This window comes from Hordeum vulgare, chromosome 3H (genome assembly GCF_904849725.1).
Source record: "Hordeum vulgare subsp. vulgare chromosome 3H, MorexV3_pseudomolecules_assembly, whole genome shotgun sequence".
NCBI lineage: Eukaryota > Viridiplantae > Streptophyta > Magnoliopsida > Poales > Poaceae > Hordeum > Hordeum vulgare.
Genome location: NC_058520.1, coordinates 163,139,466 through 163,159,680, shown reverse-complemented (window position 1 = coordinate 163,159,680; position 20,215 = coordinate 163,139,466). Strand labels below are relative to the sequence as shown.

General features: G+C 44.2%; 1 long non-coding RNA gene across 1 annotated transcript; it reads left to right on the top strand.

The window, feature by feature from the left end:
* Positions 1-761: 761 nt before the first annotated feature.
* On the top strand, positions 762-2,725 carry LOC123439736. Its single transcript, XR_006630143.1, has 2 exons — positions 762-2,457; positions 2,687-2,725. It is a non-coding gene; the product is annotated as an uncharacterized LOC123439736 (long non-coding RNA).
* The last annotated feature ends 17,490 nt before the right edge of the window (positions 2,726-20,215 follow it).

Genomic DNA, 20,215 nt, shown 5'->3' with positions numbered 1-20,215 from the left:
TTGGAAACATTACGTTGGTGGGCACTGAGCCACTGGACCCTGACCCAGCCTGTCAATATTCACGGAAGTTGCAAATTCGGGTTAGTTTTGACATGTTTGTTATTTTACAGTCGACTAAAAAAATCACATTCATTCGATTTTCTGCTCCTTTTCCTTCGGTGCCGAGCTTCCTGCTAAAATCTCAGTGTGGAGGGAGGGGGAAAGAGGGGAGATGGAGGGAGAAGCAGGCCCGTGAAACAAATTAGTATCTTTTGGTGTTATGGGACTTTTATTCATATGTTTTAGGTTACCTTCTTTCATGGTGGCATGCATCTGCCTTACAGAAAATAGGAGTGGATGCTTTCCTTGTCATGGTGGCATGTGCTACAGTCTCCTCTAGTGTTTTAACTTCCTACTTTGATGGATATGGTAAAATGCAACGATACTCAATTCGGCCATATTTTTCTTCTGGTCGTCTTTTTTGTTATTTTTAGTATGTGACAAAGCTTGAAGATTTAAAGGCCATTACCACTTCTCGACCAAAAGTGATATACGGTTTAAAATCTTTGTCCTCAAGAATCTGGAGGTTGTGAGAGATCGAGCTGGTTGAAAAGTTTGAATAAGTGTCAGTGGGTTTTCAGACTATTGGCTGCCAGTCTACAGTTTTTTCAGTTTAACCCACCCTCAATATAGGAGTAATCGTGTATAACCTGAAAATGTGATAGTTCATTCAAGTTGTAACTTGTTTGTTTTTGTAGCACCAGCCAGATGGTAATGTGGTATATGCAGCGAGCAATCAACAATTATCCTAACGTTGATTGCTCGCTACATATACGACATTACCATCTGGTTGGTGCTAACGTTTGTTGTAGATGGTGTGGAAGTACCTCTTTCAAACTAACGTTTGTCGTAGATGGTGTGGAAGTACCTCTTTCACACTAACGTCTATTGTAAACCAACCTGATACTTTTGTGAAATTTAATTGCCTTTCAGGTCTTTACTTACGACATGTTTTACTCCTTTTGTTTTCTTACTGTCACCAAAAACGCCTCTCACAGAATTGTTATGCTGCTTTGTCGTTTTATTGTTACCAAACATGCCTCATGCAAGAATATTAATTATTGGCCTATGTTTTCTTACGGTCACCAAAAACGCCTCTCACAGAATTGTTATGCTAGGTTTCCCCTTTTCCTTGCTATAGGGCTCAAATGCCACAGAAGTTGCTATATATAGGATTGAACTGTTTCTTGATAGCTCAATCCTGTACTGGTTTTAGTTGTTAAAGCACAAGAGGCTTCATATTTGTGAATGTTTTAGAACAGATAGGTGCACACAGGTGCAGTGCATGCATGTTCATATTGTCCGCATCGATTTGATGCTTGCACTGAATTTCCTTGAGACACAATTTAACAAGATTCCCCTGATAATTGAATAATTAGTTGTCATCCTATACTTGATAGAATGATGCTCCTACCGTAACTGTAGATGCATGCATGTCTGTAGCAGGAAATCATTCTCTTGTTACCTTATTATTATCACTGGTTACAAAGTTCCGATGGCTTGCATTCTATGGTAGTAAACTTGCTATATTTCGGGTACTATGGTTTATTTCTCATCTGCTCTAACTGCTAGAGAACCAGTGTCCTAATGGCATGTATAATGGGGTGATGCCAGTCTTGTCTTTGTAATGCACCAGCCCGGTTGGAGATGCTCTTTGTCCATCTGATTAGTACTTAGCGGCTTGGTGAACACTGAATAGAACTAAAATGATGTCTAGCTTGTGAGAGAGTTACACAAAGTAAGCCCTGTCCGGAATACAGGGTATTTGCCCTGTTCCCATGGCGAATAAAATGGTTCCTGTGAAATTCTTGCTTTCCAAAGAGGCCCTTAGTTCGAAGAGATTGGATTTTGTGCAACCAGTTGCCGACACACCCCATTATTCAATTTTTTGGAGTTTTCAAAAAAATGTAGAACAGTTGATGGATTTAATCCCTGCTTGAATTTTCATGCAATTATTCTAACTAATTCATTAAGATAGCTAAACATATGGATAGATTTTTATTGGCCAAGCATATGCTTGAGCTGAAAGTATTAAACTGATGGTAGCCTGATGGTGAGCGGATAATCCTTGCCTATTTTAATGCAGCCAAATCTGGTTTTACCTGCATAATTCTTGCTCAACATTTGTGCAAAACTAAACATATAATCCTCCTAAATTGTGAGTTGAAATGCGGCACAACTGCAATGTTGGGCTTCGGGCAATTCAAACGAGTTATGATGAGCCTGCATGTGGGATAGGAGAAGGTGATGACACAGTTGGATCTGAGTGCGCAAAATGAACTGTTTTGTTTTGTTTCGCACGCTGGTCTGCCATCTAAGATCTCACCGGCCCCTACAATGTTTTCAGCGTCGGTGCCTTTGCCGGCAGAGAATTTTGATGATGGATCAACGGAGGAACCCGAGCATCCTTATATGAAGGTATTTGTATTTATCTGTGCAATTTTTTGGTAGGACACGACGTTGCTGGTTTTGTCGTGCTCCGCATTGTCCAGTTACGCTTGTGCATAGGTTTATTTATGGTATTCTATTGGATATGCATATGATGATGTACAATAGGAATGTCTGCATGTTGTGCCATGTTTTTTATGCACATAGAATATCCGTATGTCTTATTATAGCCTCTAATTAAAAGTTACTGATTCACTAGGAAAATCCACTAAAGGAATCGGCCCCCTTTCTCCAGGAGGTACATATCTAGTGCTGGGCAGGCTTTTTTTAGCAATTGAAACTTCTAATTTTGACCTCTACACTTGTGAAGCCCATTTCCAGTGGTCATCCTACAATGAGCCTGAAAAACAACCGCACATATCATGACTCCAATATGATATATCCTGACCTGGACGTTGCATAAGAAAAAGGAAATGTAACCACCTTTTTTTTAGCTTATGAGAGAAGATAGTTATAGTAGTAGCATTCAGGTTTCATCAGTGTGGAGTCAAAAAAAGCAGTCACAAGCACATGATGACCCTACATCATATTTCCACCATTTTCTAAGTAAGAAAACAATTTTCTACTATTTTATCATTGGTTATCGTCCGTGCAATTTTACTAGTTTCCTTGGTCTGAAAGCCTTACCATCATTTTCTTCTTGCACGCGGTAATGGCAAGAGCATATTGTGAAGAGGAAGAGGATGAGTAGAAACTTGTGGTTCTCATCCAATCTTCATGGAACTCTCTTTATGTGCGATTGTGCACTTGTTGGGTCCTTTTTTCGTGCGCTTGCACTTGTAGAAGTATTCTGCTGTGTACATGTAAAATTATTTTGATGTGCCCTTGTTAGACGTTGAAACTTAATGCATGGAGTTGGTGGATGATGTAATGTATTTGATGTGATATGCTACTGAATTGAAATATACATTTTATTTGCAATCTTTTATTCTGTTGTATTTATTTTTAATGGGCCTATCCTGAGATATGCGTGCTTCTAGCAAAAAAATGCTTCAACCCAAACAAATCAGACATTTTCAATAGTAAAATAGGTATTGGGCCAGGCCCATGTAGGCTAGATTGGTGGTCAGGGATCTGAAATTTATGATGATTCCATTTGGTCACTAGCAATGCCACGTCATCTTGCCACGTCAGATCCTACGTGGCTCGCACAAATGGGTAATGACCAAACCAAAATTTTGGTCGATAGAGACCTATGACCAAAATTTTAGAAAGGTCAAGTTTGTTCATTCTTGATGGCCAACTGTTGACGTTGTAAATTTGGTCAAAAAAGGTCAATAAACGTCAACAATGACGAATCAACGACCAATATAGTGTGTGTAGGATTGGGTTCGTTTTCCCGTATGCTGTGCTCCGGATCCGATGCGGAATTTTGTCAGTGCCTCCCTGTTGTTCTTCGGGTACACATCCTCTCTGCTTATTGCCGAGATGTGTATGAGGAGAACAGTGGGGAGGTGCTATCGAAATTCTGCGTCGCATCTAGAGCTGAGCATGGGAAAACGAACCCAATCTACACATACTTGGGTCGGATTAGGACCTATCTTTACCTATTAGCATGTAGGTTGCATGGACGTAATAAAACTGACAAACTTGATTAGCGGATGAATATAGATGATGAATTATATATTTATTTCTTGTGCGCCCATAGGTAGCTTTGCAACATGAGTGATCGTGCTTGGATGTACACTGGTCACCCTAGTCAGAAAGACATGACCAATGAATGGCTAAGAAAAACCAGGGGGTTTGTGAGAGCCGCATTTGCAAATGGCTAGCAAAAAACATGGTGCCCCTGTCCCAACTGGAAAAGAAGACCAAGTTTGAAATGGGTAAACACCTGCAGAAGTGGGGTTTTACGCCTAATTATATGGTGTGGACTTTTCATGGTGAATCTGACCAACGTGCCAGAGCTGAGGTGATTCGTCGTCGCACTGACGAGCATAGTACCAGGATCGAAGACATGATGCAAGACTTTGATGATGCTCGGGATTCGGACGATGAGATGGAGGAATCTGCAAAGGCCTTCTATGAAATGTTGGAGTCTTCAAAACGACCTCTCCACGAGCAGACCGAGCTTTGTCAGCTGGACGCCATCGCGCAAGTAATGGCTCTGAAGGCTCAATTCAACCTAGGCAGAGAATGCTACGACGCGATGATGACGATATTTGGACGCTTTCTACCCAAAGGCCATGTACTGCCTGCAAACTTGTACCAGTCAGAGAAAATCCTCCGTGTACTTAAGATGACCTATGAGAAGATACATGCCTGTGAGAATGGATGTGCCTTATTTAGGCTTGAGTATGCGGCCTTGAACTATTGCCCCATTTGCAATTCTTCCAGGTATATTGTGGTAGACAACGGTATGGGTGAGAAGAATCATACCAAAATCCCCATTAGTGTTCTTCGGTATATGCCAATCGTACCAAGACTTCAACGTATTTTCATGGTCGAACAGACGGCCAGACAGATGACATGGCACTAATTGGGCAAAAAAACCGAAGTAGATGCGGATGGGAACAAGATGCTGGTACACACTTCAGATGGTTTTGCGTGGAGGCACTTCGATGCATTACATAAGGATAAATAGGAAGATCCAAGGCATCCTAGAGTTTCCATCAGCACGGATGGGTTCAATGTGTATGGTATGACGGCAACACAATACAGTTGTTGGCCTGTATTTGTCATTCCACTCAATTTGCCACCCGGAGAGATTATTAAAAGAATGAACATTTTCCTAACGTTGATAATTCCAGGGCCCAACTATCCGGGGAAGAATATGAATGTGTACATGCAGCCGCTTAAGGATGAGTTGCAAGAAGCCTGGGATAATGGGATCAAGACCTACGACGCGGCTACCAAAAGAAATTTCAAAATGCATGTGTGGTACATGTACTCGATGCATGATTATCCGGCGTTTGCGCTATTCGCTGGCTGGTGTGTGCATGGAAGGTTCCCGTGCACCACATGCAAGGTAGATCTTTAGTTCCGTTGGCTGCAGGCTGGTTGCAAGTTTTCTTGCTTCGACATGCATAGACAATTCCTGGATCCTGACCATAAGTTCACAAAAGACAAGAAGAATTTCATCAAAGGTAGAGTTGTCAAAAACACTACACCAGTTGCGTTGACAGGCCAACAGACCCTTGATCAATTAAATGCTCTTGAGCCTGATCCTTTACGTCCAAGATACTTCAAAGGGTATAATACTACATTGGTGGAGGCGGAGAGGGCACGGAATGATGTGTCTAACAGGGCCATATATGAGCTCTTCGTGTTAAGTTTCTTCTTCATATTATTTCAAATCTTGCATTTTAATGTTCGTTTCATTAATAACTAAAAACTTTGACTTGTCGAAACCAAATATACAGTCTGTGTGCGAGAAGACCGTCCAAGTCCCTCCGACGATGCGAGTCATTAACATGGCGGGGACGGTGAGTTTCATTTCAGTGCAGTGATCTTAAGAGTGTCCTCATGCTAGCGACACATTGCAAATGATGTTTGGTGCAGAATATCTCCCGAAACGCATCGGACGACCCTTCTACAGTGGAGCCTTCTCCAGGACAGCCTTCTCCATGGCAGCCTTCTCCAGGTGAAACAAGACAAAGCCACCGTGCTTCACCCCCGTGATGACGATAATGGTATGTTATTTCTAGTGTTTTGCTGAACAACCGCATAATGGTCCAATGTGGCTTAATAAGCATAGGTAGCTCCAAAATGACATATTTAACCCAAGTTAGCTCCAAAACGACATATAGTTAGCTTGGCTTCCACCTAAATGACATAATTAGCTTAGTTAGCTCCAAAATGACCTATTTACTAAAAAAATGACCTATACTTAGTTAAGTTCTCTCCTAAATGACATAATAAGGCTAACTTAGCTCCAAGATGACCTATTCCCCCTAACTTAGGTATTAAATGGCCTATAATTAGCATAGCTAGATCCAAAATGGCTTAATAAGCATAGTTTGCTCCGGAATGACCTGTTTTACCCAAGTTAGCTCCGAAATGACCTATAGTTAGCTAGGCTTCCACCTAAATGACATAATTAGCTTAGTTAGCTCCAAAATGGTCTACTTAATAAAAATGACATATACTTAGCTAATTATCCTCCAAAATGACATAATTAGCTCCAAAAAGGCATAATTAGCTAATTTAGCCCGAAGAAGAGGACAAGAGGAGAAGAAAGAGGAAAAATGAAAAGAAGGAAGAAGAAGAAAAGAGAAGGAGAATAGAAGAAGAAGGAGAATGAGAAGGAGGAAGAAGAAGGAGAAGAACGAGAAGGATGAGAGAAGCTCCTTCTCCTTCTTCTCCTTCTTATTGTCCTTCTTCTTTTCTTCTTCTTCTCCTCTTCCTTGTCCTTCTCCTCCTCCCGCTCCTTCTTCTTTTACTTCTCCTTGTTCTTCTCTTCTTGCTTCTTCTCTTTCTCTTCTACGTAGCTTAGACTCATCCAACAAAGACTAAATTGGCTAATTATCCTACAAAAAGACATAATTAGCTTAGTTAGGTGAAAACATTATAAGAACCTTGGTTAACTCATTAAAATGACCAATTTAGCTCAAAATGAAATAATAAGCTCAAAATGGCATAAGAACATTGGTTAGCTCATGAATATTATATACATACCTTGGCTTCCACCTAAATGATATAATTAGCCAATTTACCTCCAATATGGCTTAATGAGCATAGTTAGCTCCAAAATGACATATTTGACCCAAGTTAGCTCCAAAACGACATATAGTTAGCTTGGCTTCCACCTAAATGATATAATTAGCTTAGTTAGCTCCAAAATGACCTATTTAATAAAAAATGACCTATACTTAGCTAAGGTCTCTCCTAAATGACATAATAAGGCTAACTTAGCTCCAAGATGACCTATTCCCCCTAAGTTAGGTATTAAATGGCCTATAATTAGCATAGCTAGATCCAAAATGGCTTAATAAGCATAGTATGCTCCGGAATGACCTATTTTACCCAAGTTAGCTCCGAAATGACCTATAGTTAGCTAGGCTTCCACCTAAATGACATAATAAGCTTAGTTAGCTCCAAAATGGTCTATTTAATAAAAATGACTTATACTTAGCTAATTATCCTCCAAAATGACATAATTAGCTCCAAAAAGGCATAATTAGCTAATTTAGCCCGAAGAAGGGGACAAGAGGAGAAGAAAGAGGAAAATGAAAAGAAGGAATAAGAAAAAGAAGAGAAGGAGAACAGAAGAAGAAGGAGAAGGAGAAGGAGGAAGAAGAAGGAGAAGGAGGAGAGAAGCTTCTTCTCCCTCTTCTTGTCCTTCTTCTTTTATTCTTCTTGTCCTCTTCCTTCTCCTTCTCCTCCTCCTCCTTCTTCTTCTTTTACTTCTCCATCTTCTTGCCTTCTTGCTTCTTCTCTTCTTGCTTCTTGTCTTCTTGCTTCTTCTCTTTCTCTTCTTCTACGAAGCTTAGACTCATGCAACAAAGACTAAATTGGCTAATTATCCTACAAAATGGCATAATTATCTTAGTTAGGTGGAAACATCATAATAACCTTGGTTAGCTCATTAAAATGACCGATTTATCTCAAAATGAAATAATAAGCTCAAAATAGCATAAGAACCTTGGTTACCTCATGAATATTATATACTTAGCTTGACTTCCACCTAAATGATGTAATTAGCCAATTTAGCTCCAATATGGCTTAATAAGCATAGTTAGCTCCAAAATGACATATTTAACCCAAGTTAGCTCCAAAACGACATATAGTTAGCTTGGCTTCCACCTAAATGACATAATAAGCTTAGTTAGCTCCAAAATGACCTATTTAATAAAAAAATGACCTATACTTAGCTAAGTTCTCTCCTAAATGACATAACAAGGCTAACTTAGCTCCAAGATGACCTATTCCCCCTAACTTAGGTATTAAATGGCCTATAATTAGCTTAGCTAGATCCAAAATGGCTTAATAAGCTTAGTTTGCTCTGGAATGACATATTTTATCCAAGTTAGCGCCGAAATGACCTATAGTTAGCTAGGATTCCACCTAAATGACATAATTAGCTTAGTTAGGTCCAAAATGGTCTATTTAATAAAACATGACCTATACTTAGCTAATTATCCTCAAAATGACATAATTAGCTCCAAAAAGGCATAATTAGCTAATTTAGCCCGAAGAAGGGGACAAGAGGAGAAGAAAGAGGAAAATTGAAAAGAAGGAAGAAGAAGAAGAAGAAGAGAAGAAGAAGAGAAGAAGAAGGAGAAGGAGAAGGAGGAAGAAGAAGGAGAAGGAGGAGAAGGAGGAGAGATGCTCCTTCTCCTTCTTCTCCTTCTTCTTGTCCTTCTTCTTTTCTTCTTCTTCTCCTCTTCCTTCTCCTTCTCCTCCTCCTCCTTCTTCTTCTTATTTTTCTTCTCCTTCTGCTCCTTCTTCTTGCTTCTTCTCTTTCTTCTTCTACGTAGGTTATTTTCCCCAACAAAGACATACTTAGCTAATTATCCTCCAAAATGACATAATTAGGATAGTTAGGTAAAAACTTCATAAGAACCTTGGTTAGCTCATTAAAATGACTAATTTATCTCAAAATGACATAATAAGGTGAAAATGGATTAATAATCATAGATGGCTACAAAATGACATATTTTATCCAAGTTAGATCTAGAATGACCTATACTTAGCTAAGTTCTCTTCTAAATGACATAATAAGGCTATGTAGCTCCAAGATGACCTATTCCACCTGATTTTGCTATTAAGTGGCCTGTAGTTAGCTAAGTTCTCTCGGAAATAACCTATATATACTTCTTCATCTAGTATTCTTCTTCTAACTTTCTTATTTGTCATTGTGCAGATTACATTCACTTCACGAGAAGCTTGGATTATATTGATGGAATGCTTGAATATGATTTCTTGTACCATGGCTTCATGGAAGCTTGTATTGAAACAATTGTAGTATATGGATATATATAAAACTTTGTATGCAAGGATGAAACTGGTGTAATATATGGTTTGGTATGGATGCAACTTGCATAATATGTATGTACTATGGATGAAAGTTATTTTAATATGGTTATGAGTACGGAAACAAATTTATTTTTGTCAAATATATATATATATATATCCGGATTATTGTGAAAATTGCTGGATATAATCGAAAATAAAATAAAAAGGGGTTGTTTTGAGCCTTTGCCGTCTGCCCCTCATGGCAAAGGGGTGAGGGCAGACCAGAAAGAGGGGAGAGAGAGGGGTTGGGTCCCCCCTTTGCCGTTATCCCCCTCATGGCAAAGGGGTGAGGGCAAACGGAAAAGAGGGGAGAGAGAGGGGCTGGGTCCCCCCTTTGCCGTGAGTCCCCTCATGGCAAAGGGGTGGGGGGCAAACGACCAAGTGGGGAGAGAGAGAGCGGCTGGGTCCCCCTTTGCCGTCAGCCCCCTCATGGCAAAGGGGGGCAGACGGCAAAGTGGGGAGAGAGAGGGGTTGGGTCCCCCCTTTGCCGTCAGCCCCCTCATGGCAAAGGGGGGGCAGACGACAAAGAGGGGAGGCCTGCCGTTAACACTTAACGGGGTCGTCTGTGGATCTGTCGTCCCATTTTGTTTGTCGTCTACCCCCTCATTGCAAAGATTCTTTGCCGTCCGCCTTACAAAAGTAGACGGCAAAGAACCTCTTCACCGGATATTTTTTTGTCGTCCACTGACGGACAGCAAAGCCTTTGCCGTCCGTGGTTCCCCCCTTTGCCGTTAGCCATAGCGGACGACAAATTCTCAGATTCCTGTAGTGAATATGGAGTTCGGGCTGAAAAATGTTGGCGCCACGTTCCAGCGCTGCATGCAACGATGCCTCTACATGCAGCTTGGCCACAACGTACACGTCTATGTAGACGATGTTGTGGTCAAGACCAAAGAAAGTCGCACCTCTTGGACGATCTCAAAGAGACGTTCGCGATCCTGCACGAGTTTGAAATCCGTCTCAACTCTGAGAAGTGCGTGTTCGACATACCAGCCGGCCAGCTCCTCGGTTTCCTCGTTTTCGAATGAGGAATGGAGGAAAACCAGGAGAAGATTCGGGCCATCAAGCGGATGGCCCGACCGACTAACCTGGCCGATGTCCAAAAGGTCACGGGATGCCTCGCCTCGCTCAGCCGCTTTATCATCCGCCTGGGAGAGAAGGCCCTCCCGCACTACCGCCTACTCAAGAAGGAAGACGACTTCGTCTGCGGCAACGAAGCTGACGAGGCCCTGCGCGGCCTCAAGCGCGCACTGACCACAGCACCGGTGCTGGTCGCACTAGTGGGCAAAGAGTCGATGCTCCTCTACATCGTGGCGACTAGCCGCGTCGTCAGCATCATCATGGTAGTCGAGCGCTCAGAGCCGGGCCAAGCCCAGCCGGTCCAGCGACCTGAATACTAGTTGAGCGAGGTGTTGTCTACCTCCAAGCAAAACTGCTCGCCCTACCAAAAGATGTGCAATGGTGTGTTCTTGGCGGCCCGGATGCTCAAGCCCTACTTCCAGGAGCACCCGGTCACGGTGGTGAGCATCGCTCCCCTTGGGGAGATCATGGGCAACAGGGACACGGCCGACCGCATCGCCAAGTGGGCTCTCGAGCTGGTCGAGCATGACATCAAGTACGAGTCCTGCACTACCGTCAAGTCGCAGGCATTGGTGGACTTCCTCATCGACTCGGCAGAAACGGCGTACCTGCCGCTGCCCCCCGAATCGACCCATTGGCGCATGCACTTCGATGGCTCGAAGATGCGCACCGGCCTCGGAGCCGGCATCATTCTCTCCTCCTCCAAGGGGGACCGGTTGTAGTACGTTTAGCAGATCCACTTCGCCGCGTCAAACAACATGGCGGAGTATGAAGCGCTCACCCACGACCTCCCACTAGCCAGGGAGATCGGCATCCGATGCATCCTCTGCTTCAGTGACTCTGACCTGGTGGTGTAGCAAGTCACTGACAAATGGGATGCTAGGGACACAAACATGGCCAGCTATCGGTTCTGGGTCTAGCAGCTGACTAGCGGCTTCGAGGGCTGTGAGTTCCATCACATCCTGCAAGTCAACAATGAGGCTGCCGACACATTGGCAAAGATCGGCTCCACCACGCAGCCCATCCCAGCCGATATGTCCTTGGAGCACCTGCGCAAGCCCTCCATCACACCTTATCCAAAGTCTGAGTCCATCTTTGTTCCGGCAGACCCGAGGGCTGCACCGCTAGTCCCGGGGACTACCGACGCAGACTCAGGGCTGCCGGCACACTGCCGCTTGCTCCAGACGGTCCGCCGCCTACTCCAGCTTGCTCGGGGGCTGCCGACCCTCCTTGGGGTCCCTCCTACCTGACTCGGGGGCTACCGCAGCTGGCCGGCCGCTTGCCGCCCCGCCCCAGCATACGTCACGGCATCCGTGCTTACAGTGGTCATGGCACCATCCTGGGGGCACCCTTTCCTCGAGTACCTCGAAACTGACACTCTCATGTTAACAAGGTCGAGGCCCAATAGATCCAAAGGCGTTCCGCCGCCTACACCATCATCAACAATGAGCTCGTGAGGCACAACCTGTCTGGAGTCTTCTAGTGCTGCATCAAGTCGGACAAAGGTCGTAAGATCCTCCTTGACATCAACTCGGGTGAGTGCAGCCACCATGCTGCCTCGCGCTCCCTCGTGGCCAAGGCATTCCACCACGGGTTCTACTAGCCAACCGCTCTAAAGGACACCAAGGAGTTGGTCGACAAGTGCAATGGCTGACAGCGCATCAAGGCGTGCAACCACTAGCTGGTTGCGGCTGTGCAAACCATCCCCCTCACATGGCCATTTTCAATGTGGGGCTTGGACATGATCGGCCCATTCAAGACCGCCCAGGGCGCAACGAGGCATCTCCTGGTGGTCGTCGACAAGTTCACAACATGGATCGAGGCCAGGCCGATCAAGAAGATCGATGGCCCAACAGTCGTCACTTTCATCAAGGACACCGCCGTCCTCTATGGCCGCCCCAAAAGCATCATCACCGACAACGGCACCTACTCCGCCAAGGGTGCGCTAGCTCGCTACTGCATCGAGCACGGAGTCCGACTGAACCTCGCATCTGTGGTCCACCCGCAGTCAAACGGCCAGGCCGAGCGGGGAAACGACCTTATCCTGGCCGGCCTCAAGCCCAGGCTAGTCGAGCCGCTTGAGCGCTCGGCCGACGCTTGGGTCGAGGTATTGTCAATTGTGTTATGGAGTCTGCAAACCACGCCCAACCGATCGACCGGTTTCACCACATTCTTCTCTGTGTATGGGGCCGAGGTGATCATCCTCACCGATGTCGAGTTCGATTCGCCTTGGGTCACAGTATACACCGAGGCCGACGCCAAGGAGGCTAGAGAGGATGTCGTCGATCTCCTCGAGGAGGCACGCGAGCTAGGGCTGTCCAGAACAGCCATTTACCAGCAGGCCCTGCACCGCTACCACAACCGACGGGTCAAGCCACTCTCATTCCGAGAGGGACACGTGGTGCTCCGGCTGATCCAACGGACATCCGGCCAGCACAAGCTATCTGCCCCATTGGAGGGTCCGTTTGTCATCAGCAAAGCTCTGAGCAACAATGCCTACTATCCGATCGACGCTCAGAAGGAAAGAAAAAACAAGAAGGATGCCTCCGACTCCGAGACAGGGCGGCCATGGAACGCAGAACTCCTTCGCCCGTTTTAGACTTGAAAATTGTACATATCTATCCACCCTACTTTCAATAAATGAACCCTCGGCACCCAGAGCAGGACTCAGGGACTACCTTTCCATCTTAGCTATGAAGTTTTTCACCCGTGCCGGCTGCCTCCGAGTAGGCTCGGCCAACCCGGGGACTGTCGGCTCACCCAATCCCCTCCCCAGCTCCGTAAAGTACTATGGCCCTCCTCCTTGAAGGCGTAACCCTAGCCGGCTACAAACCACAACTTGGCTATCCAGCTGGCAGGCGCACAAGCAAAAGGGGGTGGGGTATATGGCAAATATTGACAAAGGGCGGGTCGGGTCCAGCCGTGCTGTCTAGACTGCTCAAAAATGTAACTTGCAAAAAATCTATACTACCAACACCCCGCCTCCGCAGCCCACTCCTTGCTCGGCCGCAGTCCGCAACCGGTTGGCCGACAAGAAAATAGGTAAAGGAGTGGGGCACATGGGAAAAAGGATTCATAGCAAGAAAGATAACGAACAAAAGGATATATGACACCAAGTTAAAACGAAAAGTGCAGTGCATAGATAAAAGGATAAAGGCACAAGGCCGGGAATACGTTACACTACACCCCTAGTGGTTGGACTTGTTCATAACAAAGTTCAGATCCTAAGAAAAGAAGGAAAGATAACAAATAGATGCGGCACCACCGCCTCCCGGTCCTAGCAGGCGGTTCGTCTGGCTCGTCTAAACATTAAGGGCCAACAGTGCTTCCTTGCTGGCCTCCGTCTTGCTAGGCAGCGTCACCTGTGCATCACCAGCTAGTGGCGCCTCTGTTTTGACAGCCGGCGGCGCCTCTGTGTTGCCAGTAGGCGGTCCCTCCGTGTTGCCAGCCAGCGGCGCCGTAGCTTCTGGAAGACTCGGCTGTATTTGTTGGACGTAAGACTCGGCTGCGCCCCCAGCATCCGTCTTGGCAGCTCCTTCATCGCCTGCGGACTCTGCTGAGCTGGACACCACCCCTTCATTGCCGTCGACGATGGGAATGACGTAGACATCCTATCGGAGGAGCATGCCATCTTCGTCAAGCTCGGGGAAGTACTCGTCCAGAGCCACGTAGCTGGCGATCTCGTGGGCTCAAAAGTCGATCTCCTCCTCGCACTGCGCCATGTCCGCCTGCGACGCCGCCCTCATGGTACTCAGCCGACCTAGATTGATGTCGGAGTACCAGGAGAGGGGAAAGGTCAAGGCGGTCATGGCACCGGCCCGTGCAACTGACGCCTTCCACACATCGAACCGGTCCGCGTCATGCTCCAGCCACGTCGCGACCCGGCTCTCAGAAACCCCCCTCCGCCCGGTCGGGCCAAAGGGCATACACGACACCCTTGCCTGCCCGCAGGAGCTGGTCCCAAATGACTCGAAGGTAAACTACCCGGGTCTCGCAAGCGTGCGCCACCTCCCCTGCCAACCAGTCGGCATCCTCGACCAGCTCAGAGCTGGCTCGGCGCTGCACTTTCGGGCGCGACTCCACAGTGCACTCCGCACGTGCTTTCGTTTCTGGGAAGGGAGCTGGCCCACAGAAAGAAAATAAGAAACAAGGGGTAGGCCAGCTAAACATGACGGGCAAAGGCAGTGATGCTTACCAGGAAAGATGTCGTCCAATCCACGAAGAAGGCTCATACGTCCCAAATGTATCTATAGTTTCTGTTTGTTCCACGCTCTTTTGGGTGACATTGTTATATGTTTTGCTACACTTTCAGACCTTTTTACACATATTTGGACTAACCTACTAACTCAGTGCACCTAGTGCTAGTTTCTGTCTGCTGATGTCTTTTTGCAGGGACTTTGGTGCAGCTTCATGAGCACCAAAGGTGGGCAAGAGGGGAGCCAGGCCCTGCCTAGGCGGCCACCCTATGCCCCCCTCCTGGCCATCCACCAGGCCGCTTGGGTGGAGGGTCCACCCCCTGACGCCCTCCTTTGGCCTATATTTACCCCTTGAACGGGAAAACCTGAAAGAAGATCCAGAATCGCGAATTTGTCCACCGTTTCGCCGCCGCAGCGCAACCAAGATCGGGAGCGGGAGAAGACCTCTTCCCTGCACCCTACCAGAGGGAGGATTGACCTCCGGGAGCTTATCCACCACCACGGACGCTTCCCGGACGTGCCGTGAGTAGTCCTCCTTGGACCATGAGTCCATGACAAGTAGGTATGTGATGTCTTCTCTCCAATCTTGTGCTTCAATGCTTAGCCCTTGTGAGATCCCTACATGATCAATGCATCTATGTAATTTACCTCCTGTTGCTATGCTTCGTTTGCTAGGATCCTATGGATTATGAGATTATGTTCAGATTGTGATGAGTTATATATTTGGTTATCATTTTATATTATGTTCTTGAGTAATTCATGCATGTTCTCCATTGCTTTTTATTGCTTTGGTCGAGTAGTAGATTGTAACTCCAAGAGGGAGCGTTATGCATGATTGTGGGTTCATGCCCCCTGATGTCTAGCTTGAGTGACAGAAACATGAGACTAGGGGATGTGTTGTTGCCACCAGGGAGATAACAACGGTGCTTGTGACCACGGTTGCAAGGATAGTTTAGCTTACGCAAAGTTCGTTAATGCAGTTGTCCGTTGCTTTCAGTTTACACTTTGGGTGGTGCTCGCAACTTAATACCAGCGAGATTTTCTGGATTGATATCTCAAGGTGGATGATTGGAGAGTAGATGTTGGTGGATAAATGGTCTACTTGTCTTGGCGTACTTCCCATTACTTTTGAGCCTCTAACTTTCTTGTAGCATGATTAGCATTGCGGTGCGTTTATAATTCTGTCAGTTGCCGAGTTGTAATTTGTTTACCCAACATAGTTGTTTATCCTTCTTTTGGAGAGAGACATCACTACTGAACATCATGGGACTCTAGTCCATATTACCACCATTGTTTACACCTCCACCATTTATTATTTTTATTTACTTTTCCATTGCAATCACTATCACTATTCCCGCTTCTGTTTTGATCCTTTGCAAACTACAAGGCCGGAGAGATTCACGACCTCTTTGAACTCGTTGGGAGAAAAGTTATTTGTTGTGTGTGCAGGTCCACGTCTTCTGCTAGTGCTAGAGCAGCGGACACCTACTTGTTGATCCTTGGAGTCCTCCTAGTTCAATAAACCTTACAGTTCCCGTGTAAGGGAAATCTGTTGCTGACTACATCTCAACCTTCCACTTGGGGTAAACAACGAGGGGCGAGATGTATATCCATCAACTCGTCATCAAGAAAAATTTTGGCGTCGTTGCCGGGGACTCCAATCTTCAAGATTGGGGAGTTGCACGTTATCTTTTACCTTTGTTTTTTAGTCTTGTTAGTTTGCTTTCTAGTTTTTGCTTTAGAGTCTTATATCAAAAACCACAAAAAAATTATTTGTTTTGTTCTTGCTTGTTGATGCTGCTATGGGTTCCACTGAGAACACCAAGTTGTGTGACTTCACTAATCACAACAACAATCATTTTACCTTCACTTCCATTGCTCCAATTGCCACTGGGTATTTATAAAAGTAATAGACCTTGTGACAATGTTAGTTATTATGGAGAATTATGCCCTTGGCATGGTCTCCCTGGGAAGGAACCGGATCTTTGGTTTGAAGTTGCTCCTAAACGTCCCCAAACTTGGGAAAACATCCAAATTTTTATAACAGAGAGAAAATCAAATATAGAGGATGACACTACAATTTTCCTTAATACGGATGATATTAATTTTGATAATTGTAGTCTTTTCGAAGTTATCACTTTTTTTTGCGAAGAATGGCTAACGACCCCCACACTAGTACACTCAATATTGCCTTCACCGAGCATATTACCAATGTTCTTATCAAATGTAGGGAGGAGAAGCTCAAACTAGAGACTTCCATTCCTAGAAAACTAGAAGATGGTTGGGATCCAATGGTCAAGAATAAATTGAATAATTTCTCTTGCTTTGCTTTATGTGATATTGGAGCTAGTGCCTCCGTTATGCCCAAAAGAATGTATGATATGCTTGATTTAAAACCTTTTGATCAATGTTCTTTTGGTGTTCGTCTTGTTGATTCTTCCATAAAGAAAACTTTACGGATAATTGATGATGTTCTTATAGTTGTCATTGATAATTATGTTCCCGTTGATTTTCTTATTATGGACAATGAGTGTGATCCCTCATGTCAATTATCTTGGGACGTCCTTTTCTCCGCATCGTTGGTGCTATCATTGACATGAAAGAAGGGACCATTAGAAGGGACCATTAAAAAGGGAATGGAACACTTCCCTCGAAAGAAGATTAAGTTACCTTATGAGTCCGTTACTCGGGCAAGTTATTCTTTTGGAGTTGATATTACTTGATCTTTTTGCATCACGCCTAGCTCAAAGGCATAACAGAAAGCGCTTGTCGGGAGGCAACCAAAGTTGTTTTTACTTTCAGTTTTAGTGGTCTTGATGCTTGTTACTACTGTAGCAACATCATTGTATCTTTATTTTCAAGCTTTGTGCCAAGTTTTAGCCTCCGATGGCAAGAAAGTTCAAAAGTTGTGACCTGCTGTCCAGAAACAGATTATGTCTGCTTGACAAAACAATTCGCCAAAAAGCACCAGATCATATTTTTGATCTGAATTCTTTTGACAGTATGCTCTATGTAATTGTGTTTCTGGCGTCTGTTCTGAGTTTTTTTATTTGAGTTGCAGAAGTGCCTCGAAAAAATTATTTACTACATGTTGTTCTATTTTTCCCAAATTCTGTCCTGTTTTTCGTTTTCATTGTTTTGCAAATCCTATTCTTTCTTATTTTTTGCAAAAACCTTTTGGCAATCTTGAGAAACAGTATATTTTCATGAAAATCTTTATTTACAGTAGAGCATAAATTATTTCATTAAGGGTACTAACCACTCTAATCAGCTTATGATGAGTTACGTATGATGGGAGTTTTCAAGTATGCGATGGAAGATGATGAAGGAGTGTCAAGCGCTCAAGCTTGGGGATGCCCCCATGCACCCCAAGAAATATTCAAGGGGACTCAAGCATCTAATCTTGGGGATGCCCCCGTGCATCCCCTTCTCCATCAACAATCATCAGTTCGTCCATCTCCATGCTATATTTTTATCAGTTCATATGTTATGTGCGATGCTTGGAGCGTCCTGCTATTTGCTTTTTAGTTTGTTTTAGTTTTTCTTTTTGTTCATAACAAGTCAGAACCTAGCCTACCTTGTTTGGGAGAGAGACACGCTCCATTCCACACTAGAACACAACATATGTTTTCATGCTTATCTTTTTTGTGTGTTCTTCATATTTCCATAGCTACTGTCATGCTTAGCTCTTAGCTTTCATGCTTATCTTTTTAAGAGCTTTTATTTAGGTTGATTTTGGAACTCTCTTGAGTTATCATGCTTATCTTGTTTAGAGAGTTTGCACATTCCACTCTGTTGTGTGTCTTGCATGAGTAGGTAATTGAGGTTGCTATTTAAGTATAGTAGTAACTTGCAATAGTTCTGAGGTATTGATTTGAGTAATGTTTGGACTATTGGTGCCAAAAGCTTGATACAATTAGTGATAGGTGTCGTATTTTGGGAAATCCGTGTGTTTTTTAAAAACTAAAAATTAGTTGAGAACTCGAGCTACTAAATTGATCACTAACCTCTGGAGGGGTTGGAATATATAGAGTACCCTCACGTTACCATGAGTCGAGGATGCACAACGATAACCAAACTCCCAAACACTCCTCCTCAGGGTACTTGTCTCTTTGTCAATTTCCTAACTAGATAGAGAGTTACCGATAATAAGTGTATGAGTTCTTCGGACTAATGTGAGTATTCGGTTGTTGGCACTTCCACCATCCATATTTTGCTAGCCTCTTCGGTACGCTGCATTGCCCTTTCTCACATTGAGAGTTGGTGCAAACTCCGCCCGTGCATCCAAACCCATGACATGATACCCTCTGTCATACATAAGCCTCATTGTATCTTTCCTCAAAACAGCCACCATACCTACCTATTAAGGCATTTCCATAGCCTTTCTGAGATACATTGCCATGCAACATCCACCATATCATGACTTGATCTTCATGTCATACATGCTTTTGCTTGATCGTAGAGCCGGATGACAGTTGGGCCTTAACCCAATTATTGCTACATGATGCGCTAGTATTATTGTATATCCTGCTACACTTGTAGAGGCATACATTTGCATACATCATGATAGTTTTCATTTGTCTTTATCTTGAGTACTTCTTATAAAGTGTGATGATCTTCTTTTTATTCTTGTAAAACATAAAGTGTTCCCCTTAAGTGACATAAATATCCCAAAGAGGATAAACAAAAGATCCCAAAGAGGACAAATGAGAGATAAAAAGAAAGAGCCAAAGAGGCCACAAAAAATTAAAAAAAAAGTAAAAAAGAAATAAAAAGAAATAAAAAGAGAGAATGAGGCAACACTACAATTCCTTTTGAAGATCCACACTCGTACTCCATTGCTATATTGGTACTACATAGAGATTATCATTCGTGCATAACTATGTGGGGACCCTTACACTATAGAACTTGGTTTGCATATTCCAATGATAAGCCTCCTCAAATGATCTCTAGGTCTTCATGAGCAAACAAGTTGGATGCACCCCCACAAGTTCCATTGGAGATCTTACCTTAGCTCATATGTGCATCTGTTACATGGCAATCCCTACTCCTCACATCATATCTATCATTTAGCTTTCTCTCGCCTATGGTCGTCCTCACAGATGTGAGCCTTTCACACCTTTTTTTCTTCCTTCCCCATCATTATTCTATTTGCCATCCTAAGTGCCAACATATCTTTCTTACGCTCATCCATTGCATGAGTGCTCAAAGTCGAAAGGGAGAGGATCATTTTGACTTGTGACTCACTAGTGGTCTGGGGATGAGTCAAAATAAGATTCCAAAGGAGACTAAGTGTGAAGCTTAGTAGATTGAGTTCTCAATTAAAATAAAAATATTTTTTATGATCTCAACCCATCTCCCACTTCTTTCACGCAAACACCATTTGGAGACATTCGAGTCACGGACAGCGAGAGCTCTTGCACCTTTATGTTCTTACTTTGGTAAATTCAATACTAGATATAGACTCTTGCTTGTTATTGTCTTGACTTGAATTG